The following is a 14,535-nucleotide window of genomic DNA, read 5'->3' on the forward strand; positions in this document are numbered from 1 at the left end:
CTGCTTCATCTCTGTCTTTTTCTCTCTTCCTACACCTTGCCCATTAGAGAGTGCTGATGGGACGTTTTTTGCAGAAAGAAAAAGGCACACACAAGCCTGGGCTGTAGAGGGAGACGTTGTTGACAAGGGCAAAGACGTGTTGTTGTTTTATAAGGGATGCAGTTGTCTGTTGAGGATTGACTCGCTTAACTGGCTGCCAAAGCCCTCTTTTTCTCCATACATATCTCCCTCTTTCTATTATACAGCCCATAGTGGGTTTCTGTTTTATGGCGTGTCAGGCCATAGCTGAATTCTAGTTATTCTGCTTGTGATAGGGAAGAAATTTTTCTTTTTTTTTCTTTTTTTCCAAATCATGCAAAAATACCAAAGTGTGAGGCTGACAGCTAGCTTAAAATCTGGTAAATGCTGCATGCCATCTGATAGATTCTGAGGTAGATGGCATTTGTAATCAAAGCACGACAATCTTGAACTAATCGTGTATCATCGTATTGTTTTGTGCGTACAATTAGTTCTAACCTCTACCTAAAACTAGTGCTAATCTTCAGCATCCCAACAAAAAAGATGTCTTCTGCAGTATCACTTCTCCAAATGCTCTAGGGTCAGGCATCCGTGACATTGAGGTGATTCTTCGTTCGACCTCACTCGTACCATCCTCGCTGATAGAGCTTCTTTTTTCCCCCTTCTTTAACCCTGACAGACTGTCGTTCTGACGAGATGACTGGAGATCAGTGGCGCTCTCATCCCTTGAAGTGGCTCCAGGTGTCACTCCAAGGGTACCCGCCCTGTTTGATCTGCCGTCGAGCGCCTGTCGGGCCACGGCACCCTCTGATTTCCCCGTCAGAGGGGAAAGAGGCTCTCCTGTCCAAAAGTTCCACTTGTAATTTTGAGTGATAGCAAGGGAGAGGAGTTGACTGTTGTAGAGCACATAGTCTCCATAATCGTTGGGAATGGGCCATTTCTTGTTGTCATTTACCTTTATGGCTTCCATTTAGTAGCTATAGGGAATCAAAAGGTAATCTTGATTCAGTATGCCAAGCCCCAGCAGTCCAGACAACAAAATACAGATCTGATGAAACCAAAACACTTTCAGTGATCATGCTGCGGGCCTTGTCTACAGAACAAAAAAGACCCATCCTCTTAGACATCTTCTGATGCTGTCCAAAGGAGGTCCCTGTCTTTATTGAGGAGCTGCACAAACAGAAAGGACAGATGAAACAAAATGAAGGAACGCAGGTATACATCTTTTCAGCAAACATAGATGCCTTTATCCTTCCTGCCTTTTTATTTTACTGTATCCCTTGTGTTTTTCCTCCACCTACTGAGAGCTTCTGTAGAAATTACAGGTGAGATTTCAGTCTGTGGCAGGCCCTGCCTTTCGTCTAGAGGGAGCAGGGGGAAGGGTGATGGGTTTGAGGGAGAAAAAACTGAGAAGGAGAGGAAAAAGAGATTCATGCTTTGCAGTAGTGCTGTGTTGTTTGTGTAGCGCACTCTTTCCTTTGTGTGTCTGGCGATAACTTATTCAGCACAGGGCCATTCATCCAGGGGTTGAGCGCGGGCGTCCGTCAAGACGGAAAATAATGAGGCGACGGCAGCGCAGAGGATAGCTTTCACCCTCTGCCTAGCGCGCCCCCCCCCCCCCCCCCCAATCCCCATCCACCTCCCCCGTCTCCATCTCCTCCTCCTAGCCTCCCATTATTAGCCGATTTAAATAGATAATAGGGGGCCTTCTTCAGGACATTTTGAAGCAATTAGAAGCTATCACATTGTCTCTACTTTGACTCCTGTTACCTCCCAGCAAGCTATTGTGGATACTTCTCTGCATCCTATGCAACAACTTCCAGGAATTTTGTGGAATGCCACTGCATCACTAGATGCCAGTTTTTGTGTCAAGGACGTAAACGGGCTGTCCTGTTTGCTATAGCTTTGCAACACACTCGCTCGTGTAGTTCACTATTCCGTCTCGATCCGTGCCAGGACATGCAGTCCCTTTGCCGTCATGAGTAACTCTTGGGCTCCATTACTTGCCAGGATAAAGTGTTTCCTGTCCAAACACTTGCACTGTTCATTCATTTCCTGCACTCTCATTCAGCTCTCATTTAACTCTTCCTCTCATCATCTTTGCATACTCCTTTCTTTTGGCTAAAAATGCAATCTAATCGCCAGGAAAAGGGATTTTAGCTCCTTTTTATTTAACTAATTAAATCACTATTATTTGAACTGTCAAAGCAGAACCATTGGCCCTTAAAGTTTATGATTGCTGGATACATTGTTATCCTCTGATTTAATCATATTTATTTGTAAGTAATCTCAAGGAACCATTCAACACGCACCAGGCAACAGTAGTTCTTGCAAACAGCAATAATTCCAGCAGTAACACCCGCCTGTGTCATGTTTGCGTCAGGATAGATGGTTAAGTAGAGTTTTTCTGTTATTGTGTTGCCCCTCAGATCTCTCTTTGTTGGAGTGCAAGAGCTTGAAATATTTACAAATGTTGAATTTGGACTCTTTCTTTCTGTTTAATATTTTCTTCTAACCCATCAATCATTTACTGTGCCTCTGTATGTCTGTGTCTCATCCTAACCGCCCCCCCAGGATGGCTCAACAAAACAAAGGCAGTACATTGTTGCCATGTTGTTGATGGCATAAAAGATCCCCTTTATCACAATGGGCAAAACAATAAAAACAGGGCCACTTTTTTTTTCAAGGAAGTGAAAAGGTTGCAAGACAAGGCGTTCGCAGGAATCAGGAGCTCCTGTCAAAATACTTCAACAGCAAATTGGTCCCTTTTTTAAGCAAAATACATCTAACCTTCAGTGCTTTTATACAAAATACAAAAATAGACTTCATGCTGTATTATACTTTCCAGTCCCAAAGGCTGGAAGGCCAAAGGACAGACCCCACCTACCAATCCCTTACTTTGGTTTGGTTTTGCTTGCTGTGAAGGGCATTCAGTGGTGTGTACAACAGTTTTGACAAGTACCTTTAAAAATATCTTATTTGCCAAATCCAGTCTCCCGGTGTGGTTTATCACTGCACAAAAGTTCAGGCTGAATCTCTTTTGAATTCCCTCTATTGCCTCGTGAAAATTTGTGCAATTTGTTTGCTGACACAATACAGGTGTCTCAGAATTTAAAAGAAATAAAACAAAAGGAATAGATAACAAAGTGCAAAATGAATTTTTACCTTGTTGTTCAAGTCATCTAGCACCACGTCTCTTTAATGGTTATTAGAGGCACTGAAATAACAACACAAAGACTAAATTATCCCCAATTCTGCAGTGTTTTGTCAGCTTTTGTAACGTGAGAAGAGTAAATCACCTAAAATGGTTATTGGCCAATTCTGACCCAATTTAGCGATGTCTGCTTTGCCTCTTGGGAAATAAGAATATATAAATATATATCTCTGATATTGAAGCAAATAGTTTGCATCATGCTGTTGACTGAATGTCAGTCTTATAATGCCAGATCTCAAAATCATTGTGAAAGTAATTTAGGTCAAGGTCAAAGACAAATATGCAGCTTTCCATGCCCATCCATCCATCCATCCTCCCTCCCTCCATCCATCCATCCCTCCCTCCCTCTTAACAGTTTATCCACTGGGTGTGGTTGTGTTGAAATCTATTGTTTTGTTTAGGTATTTGCCTAAAGAGATCTTACGGAGAAAGGTTTTCAACTTAGGCAAATGCACTTCCATGCGGTCCTCCAGGAACCCAACAGCGTGTAGCTCAGCTAATTGCTTTTGTTTTGAATACTGCATGGTTGACAAATGGGTCAAGACAAGGATTGGAGTGACATACTTCTCCTGTGCCGGAGTTCACCGGGAAACAAGGGAAGCACAAAAAAACTTCAAAGATTAAAAAAATAAATAAAAACCACACAAAAAAAACATGACACTAGCTGCAGTGGAGAGTTTTTATTGTTTTTAACATGTTTCACTTAAGATTTTTGTATGTTGGTCTATCAGCCAGCAAACCTCTAAGAACAACAACAAAGTAAAGCTCGATTTACACTTCTGCGGGAAATATACATCCTAACTTGCATAGTAACCGGAAGTTCCTTTTATCCCTACATAATTTCCTTAATTAATTTAATAAAATATTCTTATTCAGATGCAGGTTCCCTACACTGCAGTCTTCCACGAGGTGCATGTCAGGTTTACGTAAAAGTTTGCGGGGTAGGGTTAAAATGTTGTTATGGTTATGGCTTAAGTTACGGCGTAGATCTGAGGCGGAAGCATAGTTCACACGTAAGAGTAAATTCACAGACTGGTTGCACCACATACTTTGGACAGTGCCCCCATCTGGCAGTAGATGCTCTCTGCAGGTAGAGGAGTTTTCCATAGCTCCTTGGGGGGCCTATTATATCCTTAGCATTGGTTTCTTTACACACTGCCAGTAACGTCATCACACAGCCACAGCTATTTATGCTCGCTGTTATATCCTAATGTACCCACGGTAGCATTTTCTTCGACAATGGGTACTGCCACTCAGACAAGAACTCCACAGTTTTGTTTGTTTTTTCTTTTTCCATGAAGTCTCATTTATTCAAACTATTGTAACATCTCCTATATAATCTGTGAATCTCTGAGGATATGTAGTGATATATTACTTTAAATGAAGTAAAAACCAACATGATCATACACTTAAACCGACTGCAGTTGCACAACGCAACAGGTTGCAAAAATCTACAATTACAGAACCAGCAGACACAGCCCCTTCTAATAGCAGATGTGACATCAATTTGATGTTAACTTTGCCATATGGTGCCGTTCGCCAGGCACTGGACAGCAGATATAATGGGGCCCTTACAGTCTGCCATTACATTGCTAACAGAGAACTACATTCAGCCCATATCCCAGCCATCATAGGGCGAGAGGTAGGGTACACCTTAAACAGGTCACCACTCTGTCTCCCTGCTAACACAATATATATATGTGTATATATAGAATATATAAAAATATTGTTTTGTTTTATTGTCGATGGCATGAAAGAAAAAGAAAGGGACAAATTCACCGATATTTTAATTAGTAGGTTTTGACGCTGACTCAGGCATGGTCACTGAGATCTGTTGTGTGGTTTTGTGTTGCGGTAGTACATTGAGTTATTGTTCCACACTCTCTGAAACACAATTTGTCTCAGTGTGGAGCACATGACAAAGTTACTTTGTGACGCAGGTTGTTTTGTTCATTACTCTTGTCCCTGTGGTGCATTCCAGTGAAAGGAGCGCTTGACATATTCTTATTTTGTGATGTTGAAACTGCATTTTTTCATGATAGATGCCTCAAAAATGCCAAAATGCCAGAAAATCATGATCGCTGGAGAAAATCCAACTGAGGCACAAATGCCCACACAGTCCAATTTTAGCCTTGGGACTGCAGAAAGTTTTCTAGATGTTTTGTTAATTAGATGGTAAGCAGTTAATCCCAGGGACTGTTGTAAGTTTTTCACTTGTATGTAACAAACTCGAACTTGTCATTCATGGACTTCATAATATTTTTATTCCTTCAGAAAGTTTTCAAAAAATCAAAATGATGTTTAGGTGGTAATTGTATATGCATTGTTTAATATGCTGATGATATAGCATGATTTTGAAAAGGGATTCTCTCATGACAAATCCTGGCTGAGAAATTTGCTGAAGTCAAGTGCAGTACACGTTCAAGCCTGGCTCGGGTTTTGGGGAGTGAACCAGCAATGCACGGCTGGTAATGACAGGTTCCATGTTGCCCGTGGCTTGTGGCCCATTGCACTGTTTGTTTGGAGAGTGGTGCTCGGCCGTGAAGTGCTGGCCCAGCTGGCAGCAGTTCCATTACCCCTTTGGCCCGATGGCTGGGTCTTGTTTGGACCACACCAGCCAGGCAGACTGGCATCCAGGCGGCTGTAGAGGAAGAGGTGGAGGAAGGGGGGATGTGACAGAGGAGAGGAGCTGTTGGCTGAGCACCTTGGTGCTAGGCCAGGCCTGCTGCCAGCTGTAGAGAAGACTTCCCCGCTTACACCACAATCTTCACGTCTCTGTGGCGACAGGGATCTTAGTTTGCACCTCCACGGTCAACATCATCCCATCACGATCTGTCTGAGCATGAATGGCCATGCTCACAAAATATCATTTTTTCCCCCTCCCCTATTCCTTTTTTTTGGCAGCAGATATGCTTCTGGTATGATTATTATTACTGCAACCCTCAGTGTGATTTAACACAATAGTATGTGCAGCCACACATTTGCACATTTGCTCCACAATCTAAAACTTCAGTTACTCACTTTGTTTTTGGGTCTCTTCTTTCAGGGATCTGATAATGAGAAACAAAGAGTTATTAAAGTTGCCAGCCTAATTCTGTTGACTGTTGCTTGTTAAGATAATTGCAAAAGAAAATCTTTAAAAAGATTGAAGCACAAGAAGTTCATCTGATTAATATTAGCTGAAAATCAAGAGAATATCTTGTGATTATTAATTTGATTGATTATAATGTATATGCAGTTTATGCTGACCTTTTGTGATCCTGTGTAGTCAGAAGTATATTTTCAACATGCTTTGGGGCTCTACATCTCGTTAAAGATCCTCTGTCCAAAAATAGATTCTTTCAAAATAACAACTAAGCCTTTGCCTTCCTTGAAAAACATCTGAATAAATGAAGATATAAATAGTGTTCATTTCAAATGTTTAACTGCTACACAAAGGTCCCAACTACAGCACTAAAGTGTCCTCATGACACTGGTGTAACTTGCCTTTTGGGCCAGAAATCACTCCCAGACCAGTAAGGCTGTTAGAAATGCTCAGAGGAACGCCTCTTGCACTCAAATTTTAAGTGAGCAGAGAATAACTTTCCACTTTCAGCAGAAGAATTTGCAAACAGTCCTGTAGTGTCAGACTCTGCACATACATAGTAAAAGCTAAGAAAAGTAACAATGACAAAAAGAGTTTAGTTGATTTGACAAATAAGCCTCTCAAATGGAACCTTTTTTTTCCATGACCTCTTCACAAATATCCACTTCTTTCTACATTGTCACTTAAAGCCATGAAAACCATCGCATTTCAAAATTTAGAGCCACTTTGTTTATTTTCTGTTTGCTGGGTTACATGCGTACATCCTGTCAGCCATCATGTAAACTTTAACCCCCGCCCTGTATCCGATGGCGCCAGGGCTAACATTGCTTCACTGTTAAAGGGAAGTTGTGAGGACATTGATGTCTTGGCCTAGCATCCTGGTGTCACTTTCCCAGCCTGTTTGTGGAGCCCGCCAATCCCCTCATTCTCCCCAGCTGACCTGAATGCATCACTCAGTATCACACACATGCGAGGAGCCTGATTTTCCAGCCAACAACAAATGTTTTCCTACCGTTACCATTGCATTATTATCGTACACCGCCTTCGTCTTGTGACTTGGCTTATATTAAGGCTCTGTTGGTTAGATTTTTTTTTTATCTTTAGCCTTTGGGCCAAGACTCTACTTTAACAGGACGTTGATGCACACCCATCCCATCTAAAAGTTCCCCTGTGGTATAACATTTGAGAACAGACTTGACATAAACCATTTCTAAACACTGGTTTCATTTCACCAATCTTTAATTACATCGTTTGGTAGCAACTGAGGTACAGAGCTGAAGCAAAGCACCATGTTAGCAAAGCGTATAATAGTGAGGGATACCACAGCCAGAGGACAGTGGGTCGCTAAGAGGGGAAAATGTCATACACAAACAAATATGGAAAAGAACGCTGAGGTGTTATGGCCGTAGAAACATTTAAGAATGATTTTGATTGATTTTCTAGTTGCTAGTAGTTGTTCATTTTCATTTGTATGTGGTGTGAAAATCTGGAACAGTCTGAGTTTACAACTGAAACAATGCAAAAATATTCATAGATTTAAATTTCTCTACAAACAGTTGGTCTGGTCACAGTATACTCAATGATGGGTTTTAGTGTGCTCTGTAATGTCTGTTCTCTTACCATTGCTGGTATGGATTCCAAAATAAAAAAAAATAAAAAAAGTGTGCATATGTATGTACATATATGTACTTGTGTGTGTAGATATATATGTATGTATATGTATGTGTGTTTGTTACTTGTAGTTATTACTGCCTGTTACCTGTGGTAATGCAATTTATAATTTATATATTCTGTATTCAGTTATGAAGGCTCTAATTGTTGTTTGCGAGCTGCCGCTTAGATGCTTGTATCTGCCCGGGGCTGTTGATGGGTCTGTATGCAATGATGGGCGTAGCTGCGGGAAGTTTATTGTTTTTTTTTGTTGATGAGTGAGTATAGGGGTGGGATTTAATAAGTTTTCTTCGTCCCACTCCTTTTTCAGGCAATTTTTGTTTTTTGTTTTGTGTATTTTATGTTTAATATAGGTATTTGTTGTGCCTGAAAATGAACAAATAAATGAATGAATGAATTTAATTGTTCTAATTATGAGCAAGATTTGACAAAATATGTATTTAAGATACCATAAACAACACAATAAGGAGCACATCAAAAATACAATAAAATAAGCAAGGTACTGTAAGACAGATTGAACAAGTCATTGCCTACATTTTAAAATTGATGATGCGATTATATCAGATTGTGTAATTTTTTTATTTTTTGAAATAGCACCCTCACAGCTTTTTTTTTTTTTTTTTTCCTCAAGCCTGAAATCTCTCCAGTTCGTCTGCTCTGTTCCAGATTTCCCTCTCTAGTTCAGCAGTGACGTTTTTAGACATTTTGTTTCCTTTAGGCTAAAAGCAAAAGAGGAAAAATCATGCAGTGGTTTGTGACATTTAATTGAAAATTTTGTAGTCATTTTGAAAATATGTTTTGCCCTCAAGACCACCTAATATAAAGATCATAGCTCAGAGTCCCCCAGTATTAGCATTGGGGCATGATTTATTATTGATGCCAGCTTTATTTTAAATTAAATTTGTACAGGAATATTGTGTTTATTTCTCAGTGTCTTTCTTGCTCAACATATATTAACTTTAGCCTCAACCACAGCCAGTCAATTAATTGTAGGTATACAAAGCACTGGGTTGCATTCCAGTTGCTCAGTGTTTCAGTGTATTATTGTGCCATGAAGAGTATCATTGTAGCCCAGAGCGATGGGCAAGCCTTCCTCCAGCTCAGTGACAAAGGCAGCTGTGAGGTCATGGTCGAGGCCAGGACTATCAGAGCTATTAGTCCAGCACAGAACGACCATAACAACAAGCCCTGTCAAATAATGGTGTCAACGGTGGGATTGTGTAGCTTCATTTATGGACAGAATGTCCACGGTTTAATGGTGATGTGTCGCTTTCAATTGACTCAGTAGGTCGGATTTTACCCCTTTCTCTCTCTTTCTGAGTTGGGTGTGCTGTAAATATTTCTATATGGCATACGCTGATTTAAAAATTTTGCTTTTCTCAAACTTCAAAATGTCAGAAAGGTCAGTTGTCTAGGATAGTTGGCCTAGAGACATAGATGTGGGAGGTTGTCATGATAACTCATGTTTCACTGAAGCTTTTCTTGCCTCCCACTGAGACCTGTATTGTATAAGCCTGATCAGAAATCCCCAGAGTTGTTGTTTTTTTCTTCTTCTTCTTGTTCTTTATTAAGTTTGGCTGCAGCACAGTCATCGATATTTAGAAGTTGGCATAATGCTAAAAGTCTTAGTGTCAGTTGATGGGCATTTGTGTAGGATTTATTGTCCTTGAGCTGAACTTATAATAAATTTACTTTTATATTGTTTTGCAGTGATTTAGTGTTTGTCGTTTTGATGGGCAGACACCGCAGAAGCTGTGAAAACCCTTTTTCTTATTAAATGCGGCTTTTTTTCAGGTACACGTTTCATAGTTTTGAGCAAAAAGGTCTGAGCTTTTGGTGGTTTGTGTAGCCGTACTGTTGCGAACACTGTTGTGAGTCTTTCCAGGGTTCCGGATGCTGGTTGCCTTCTGAACTGTCAGAATATCCGTTAATATTGAGCCCCCTCTGCCTTGCCTTACCCTCTGAGTTTCAGCACTCCCTTTACCTGACTTACTGAATAAAATGATTTCTTTGCTCGTCTCTTGTTTTCTAGTCAGAATATTGCTTTCCCCCCTCTGCCACGCCACATCCTCCTTCCTCTCTCCTAACAGTAAACGTTAAGATCCAGGAGTGGATCAATGGCTGTTATCCTTTGATGTGCCAGGACGCATTACGAGTGGTGAGTTCTAATTGAAGCAGAAAGCAAAGGATCAATGTTGGCTGTAATTGCCTGACACAGGGATGGGTGTGAGACTTTATTATCATTAATATTTAGACATGATGTGGGAGGACCCGGCCGAGGCTAAATGTACAACAGTGGTGCAAACCTTTGATCTCAGGAGAAAAGCAGATCGATTGAGGGTTGGTGAAGAGTGGCTAAAGGAAGAGAGGTCGTGGAAGTGGGGCTAGCAGGAAGCACGAGTTATCGTGACCCACACCCTGGATTCTATCGGATTTCTCGGAAGTTTCCCTTGGCTCGGAAAAGGCCACGCTAGGCCTCAGTCCAGAGCGGGTGCCATTAGGCATTCATTAAAACTGCAGTTACTGAAAGAGCAACAACTCCGCGGTTTAGTTTCCTTCATTAATCCCACTAGTTTAGCTTTGGATTTAGTTTTAATAGTGAGAAGAAGCAAAGATGACGAGATAATAGTCTTTGTTTTGTTGACAGAGTCCATTGTCAGGGAGATGTAACAAAATATGATGGAGGAGGAGGCCCTGTGGGGCTCAGGGCTGCTACCTCGGTGTCAGCAAACACGACATAATGTTACTTAATCTTATAGGTAAAGAAGGGGTCTACTTTGTGTGATGGAACACACCCAGCCTTAAAGCATGACTACAGGGGGCTGGGGCTGTCCCCTGTGTCCACAGAGGAGGCTAAGAGCACGCTGAAACCATGAAGCGGTGATTTATACTCTCAGGGCTGTCTCCTCTGTTTTTCACCTGGTTCCCCAAGGACTGATACCTTAATCATTGTACTTAGCAAGACAAAGAAGGGTAACGGGTTGCACAAGTGTGTTAGTTTTCATGTCTGTGACCTGCTGCCTGATATTAGACAGACGAGTGGGAAACCGATCAGGATCCAGGTCAGCCGGGATAATGATCCTAGAAAGGGACTAAATCAGAGAGTGATGTGTTATAAAATGACAGAGAACAAAAGATAATAAAGTTTTATTATTATTTAATTTAAAAATATGTCAAAACATATCCACTTGGTACTGTGATCATATTTGTTGACGGTTTGAAAATAGAGCACCGTAGATCCCATTAATTGCCTTGTCCACTGCTACGTCCCCTTAATAAAATTATACTGTTAATTATTTAATTAATAATGTGTTTTGAAGCTAATCTCTAGCTATAAGGTTATAAGTATTATAGAGATGCTGACTAACTCTGTTTCTCTATGCATTTCCTCATTCTTAAAAAGAACAAGAGGTGATGTTGGGGTTTTGTGTTCAGTGTTGCCTCTTTGTCTCTGCATTCATCCTTTTTATGCTTGTGTGCATCGCTAACAGTACATCGTGCAGACACTAGCGCCATTGTAGAAAACCCCTTGTGCAACAAATGGCCCATTATGTAACTTTTTGATCATTATTCCAGCTTCAGCAGTGTTATCGCAAAGAAATGTGACTGCTGTGTTCCTTCTGCGAATGTGTGCGAAGCATGAATTGTCCAAAGTCCTAAAACAGTAACCAAAAGTCTCACTGAGAATTTATATTATTATAAATCGCACATGAAAATCAGTAAACAAGCCAGCTTTTTGTGCTTTGACCCTCAAGTCTTGGTGATTTCTGTGGCTCACATTTTCAACATTTCTGTTTTGCCACTTGTAACAGGGTCTCTGTTATGGCAGTTAATGTTAAAAGTTAGCTCAGTGTGTTTTTCCTGTGTGCCCAAATGTGTGTGCATTTCTGTTGAGCGTTTGTGTATTTGTCTGTGTGCGTGTGTGACTATGTGCAAGCGGATGAGAGAGCGAGATAAGAAGGAGATGAAGAGTCGTTCAGAAGAGCTTTCTCACTCAGAGGCGTCCCCATCTGTTCGTCTGGGCCTAATTGTTCCTGGGTGCGAAGACACACACACACACACACACATTAAAAAAAAGGAGGGAAAGCAACTGTACTCGTCCCCCTGTCCCAGAGTTATTTCTGTAACATTAAAAGAGCGCCACCAGCATGCTCCAGATTATTGCCATGTAAATAATGGCACTTGGCTCGATTCCCCGCTAATGAATGTCATTTACTTTTTTAAACGAGGATTAATTATCGACAGAGGACCTCTCTCTCTCCTCCCACGGGGGAGCTCTTTGCAATTAGCTGCCAAAAGATGGCCGCTAATATTTATGTTTTTTTAAATACATCTATACGTACGCACATGTGCATATGTTCCTGTGGCATGGTGAATAACCTCCTAATTAGCGGCCTGCTTAATTCTGTGAGAGACTGCTGAGAGAGACCACTGATGAGGAAGAGGTAAGGTGACCCATGTCGGCTTAATGTCCTTTCCTCAGTTGCGTATGTGGGTTTTTGTTGGACGCTGGTGCTGGACATTGTTGTGAAACTAGGGTAAAAGAGAGAGTGGTGCTGCTTTGGAGCCAGCCTCCCGGTTGCAAAATAACGCAGGGAAAACAAACACGGCCCTCAAATTAGATTTCCCAAAACATAGCATTCCCTCTCATTTTACACACCACAGTGGCCAGCGGACGAGAATAGACTAACCCGTGAAATCCGCTTCAGTTTCAGAATGGCACAGTCGCTGGAACACTTGATAAACGAAGGCCCTCTGGATCTATCGAATAGCGCTGCTTTCTTCAAAATACAAGATCTTAATTCTTACCTAATTTGCCAGTTTTGCATACATAGTGGAACTGCAAAGGCAATGTCAATGTGCTATCATGGCTGGGTATAGTTAAAAACTTTTTCCCCTTACTCTCTCTGTCTTTAACTCTTCTGTCAAATCCACCTCTTCGTTCCTCACTGCTTCCTGCCCATACGCTCCCACACTTCTTTTTCCCCCCGTACACCAAGCTGCCTCTCTGTGCGTGGGCTGCTAGAGCTAATGCACTTAACCTAACTGAAGGAGAAGATGAGACTGATGGGTAGGTCTGTCAGCAGTGACACTGCATGAGGTGTAGGCCGCCTTCTGAGCACAGACATTAAAATGCCACACAGCTAAAAGGGTTAAATTTCTTTATAATGTTTGGTTTTATACTTCTAACTTGTGAATTGTTTTTTTTACCATCAGACCACGTAAGACTGTTTGTGTCAAGGCAAACTTTTTTGCCAGTCTCTAACTCTTAACTTTTCAGCCATTTTGGCAGTTATTTAAAGCCCCTATCTAAATGAGCAGGGAGAAAGCTATAACTTCAGTGTCAAAGGTCAGTGGCACCAAGAAAAAGTGTTTCAGCTCAATACAAACTCCATGCTAATTCATATTATGGACACAGGCAACTAAAGTAAAGTTTTTGTAAAAAGTACTTTTATTTACATGTTTACTGACAAAGCAAATAGGTCTGGCTGCCACTACACAGCTGAAATACTCCTGAACCTCAATTATGTACATGCATGATTGGCTAATATGTCTTTGTGTATGCCTAATATTCCAGGTAAGTGGACAGTTGTTTTTTTTGTCAGTTGGAGAAATGTCTCATCACTCATCCAAGTGTCAGCTAACGGCAGGTTTCCACTGCCTTATAAACTGTACAGTTGCATAACGACTGAAACTAGTGCCATTGCCTAACAACGTCATTCAAATGAGTGATGAAACGCTTGTTCCACTGAAAACACCACATCCAGATGAACAGAATCAATTTCTGGAAGTGGGTAATGTGTTTCCTTACTCTCATAGATTCTGAATTTTTTTGAGTGTAGCATCCCTTCCTTGTATAAGTTATCTGGCTTTTCCAGATCAGCTCAAAACAAACCTTGCAATTGCACCACATGCACCACAGTGTTTTTCAGGAGTGGATCTGTGCTCCACATTACTTAAAGTACTGCCTGTATATCTAAAATAGGGCTTGTATGTCTAGTTTGTACCGAGGTCACGTCAAGTGTGCATAAGGAAAGAAGGAAGTGAGACACAGTAACGGTCTAGAGGTTTGTCATGTCAAGACTTGTCAATTGGATGTGATACAACCAGTATTAACTACTAGCTGACAAGTGGTAAGACTTAAAAACATGCAATGGAAACCAGAGATGATGAATGTTCGCCTTCAAAACAAAAATTTTTGTGTCACTCTTTAGTAAGTGTTTGCAGTGTCTTCCATGCAAATTACAGGAAACAGCAGCAATCTGGCATCAACCTCCTTTGGAGTGCTGGTAAACAGTCAGGGAATTTCCCTAATGATTGGAGGTTACCTGGAGGTCACTGAACTGTTTGCTTGAAGCCTACGTCCACACGTACCTGGGTAATTTTGAAAACACGGGTACGTGTGGACGTAGCCTTAATCACTTGACCCTGCACTGTCACACATCCAAAATAGCAGACAAGTTAACAAGGGTAGCGGTCACATGACTACAAAACCAGGATAGAGAATTTTTAAAAGACCCCGTTTAGACGAAGTGCTCCCCAAGCC

General features: G+C 41.2%; 1 protein-coding gene across 4 annotated transcripts in view; it reads left to right on the forward strand.

Annotated features, from left to right (window-relative positions):
* The window catches only part of vti1a (vesicle transport through interaction with t-SNAREs 1A), a 115,720-nt gene that overhangs the window by 82,718 nt on the left and 18,467 nt on the right, over nucleotides 1-14,535 (forward strand). The window lies entirely within an intron of this gene.

This window comes from Aulonocara stuartgranti, assembly GCF_965226115.1.
Source record: "Aulonocara stuartgranti genome assembly, chromosome: 8".
In the NCBI taxonomy this organism is placed as follows: Eukaryota; Metazoa; Chordata; class Actinopteri; order Cichliformes; family Cichlidae; genus Aulonocara; species Aulonocara stuartgranti.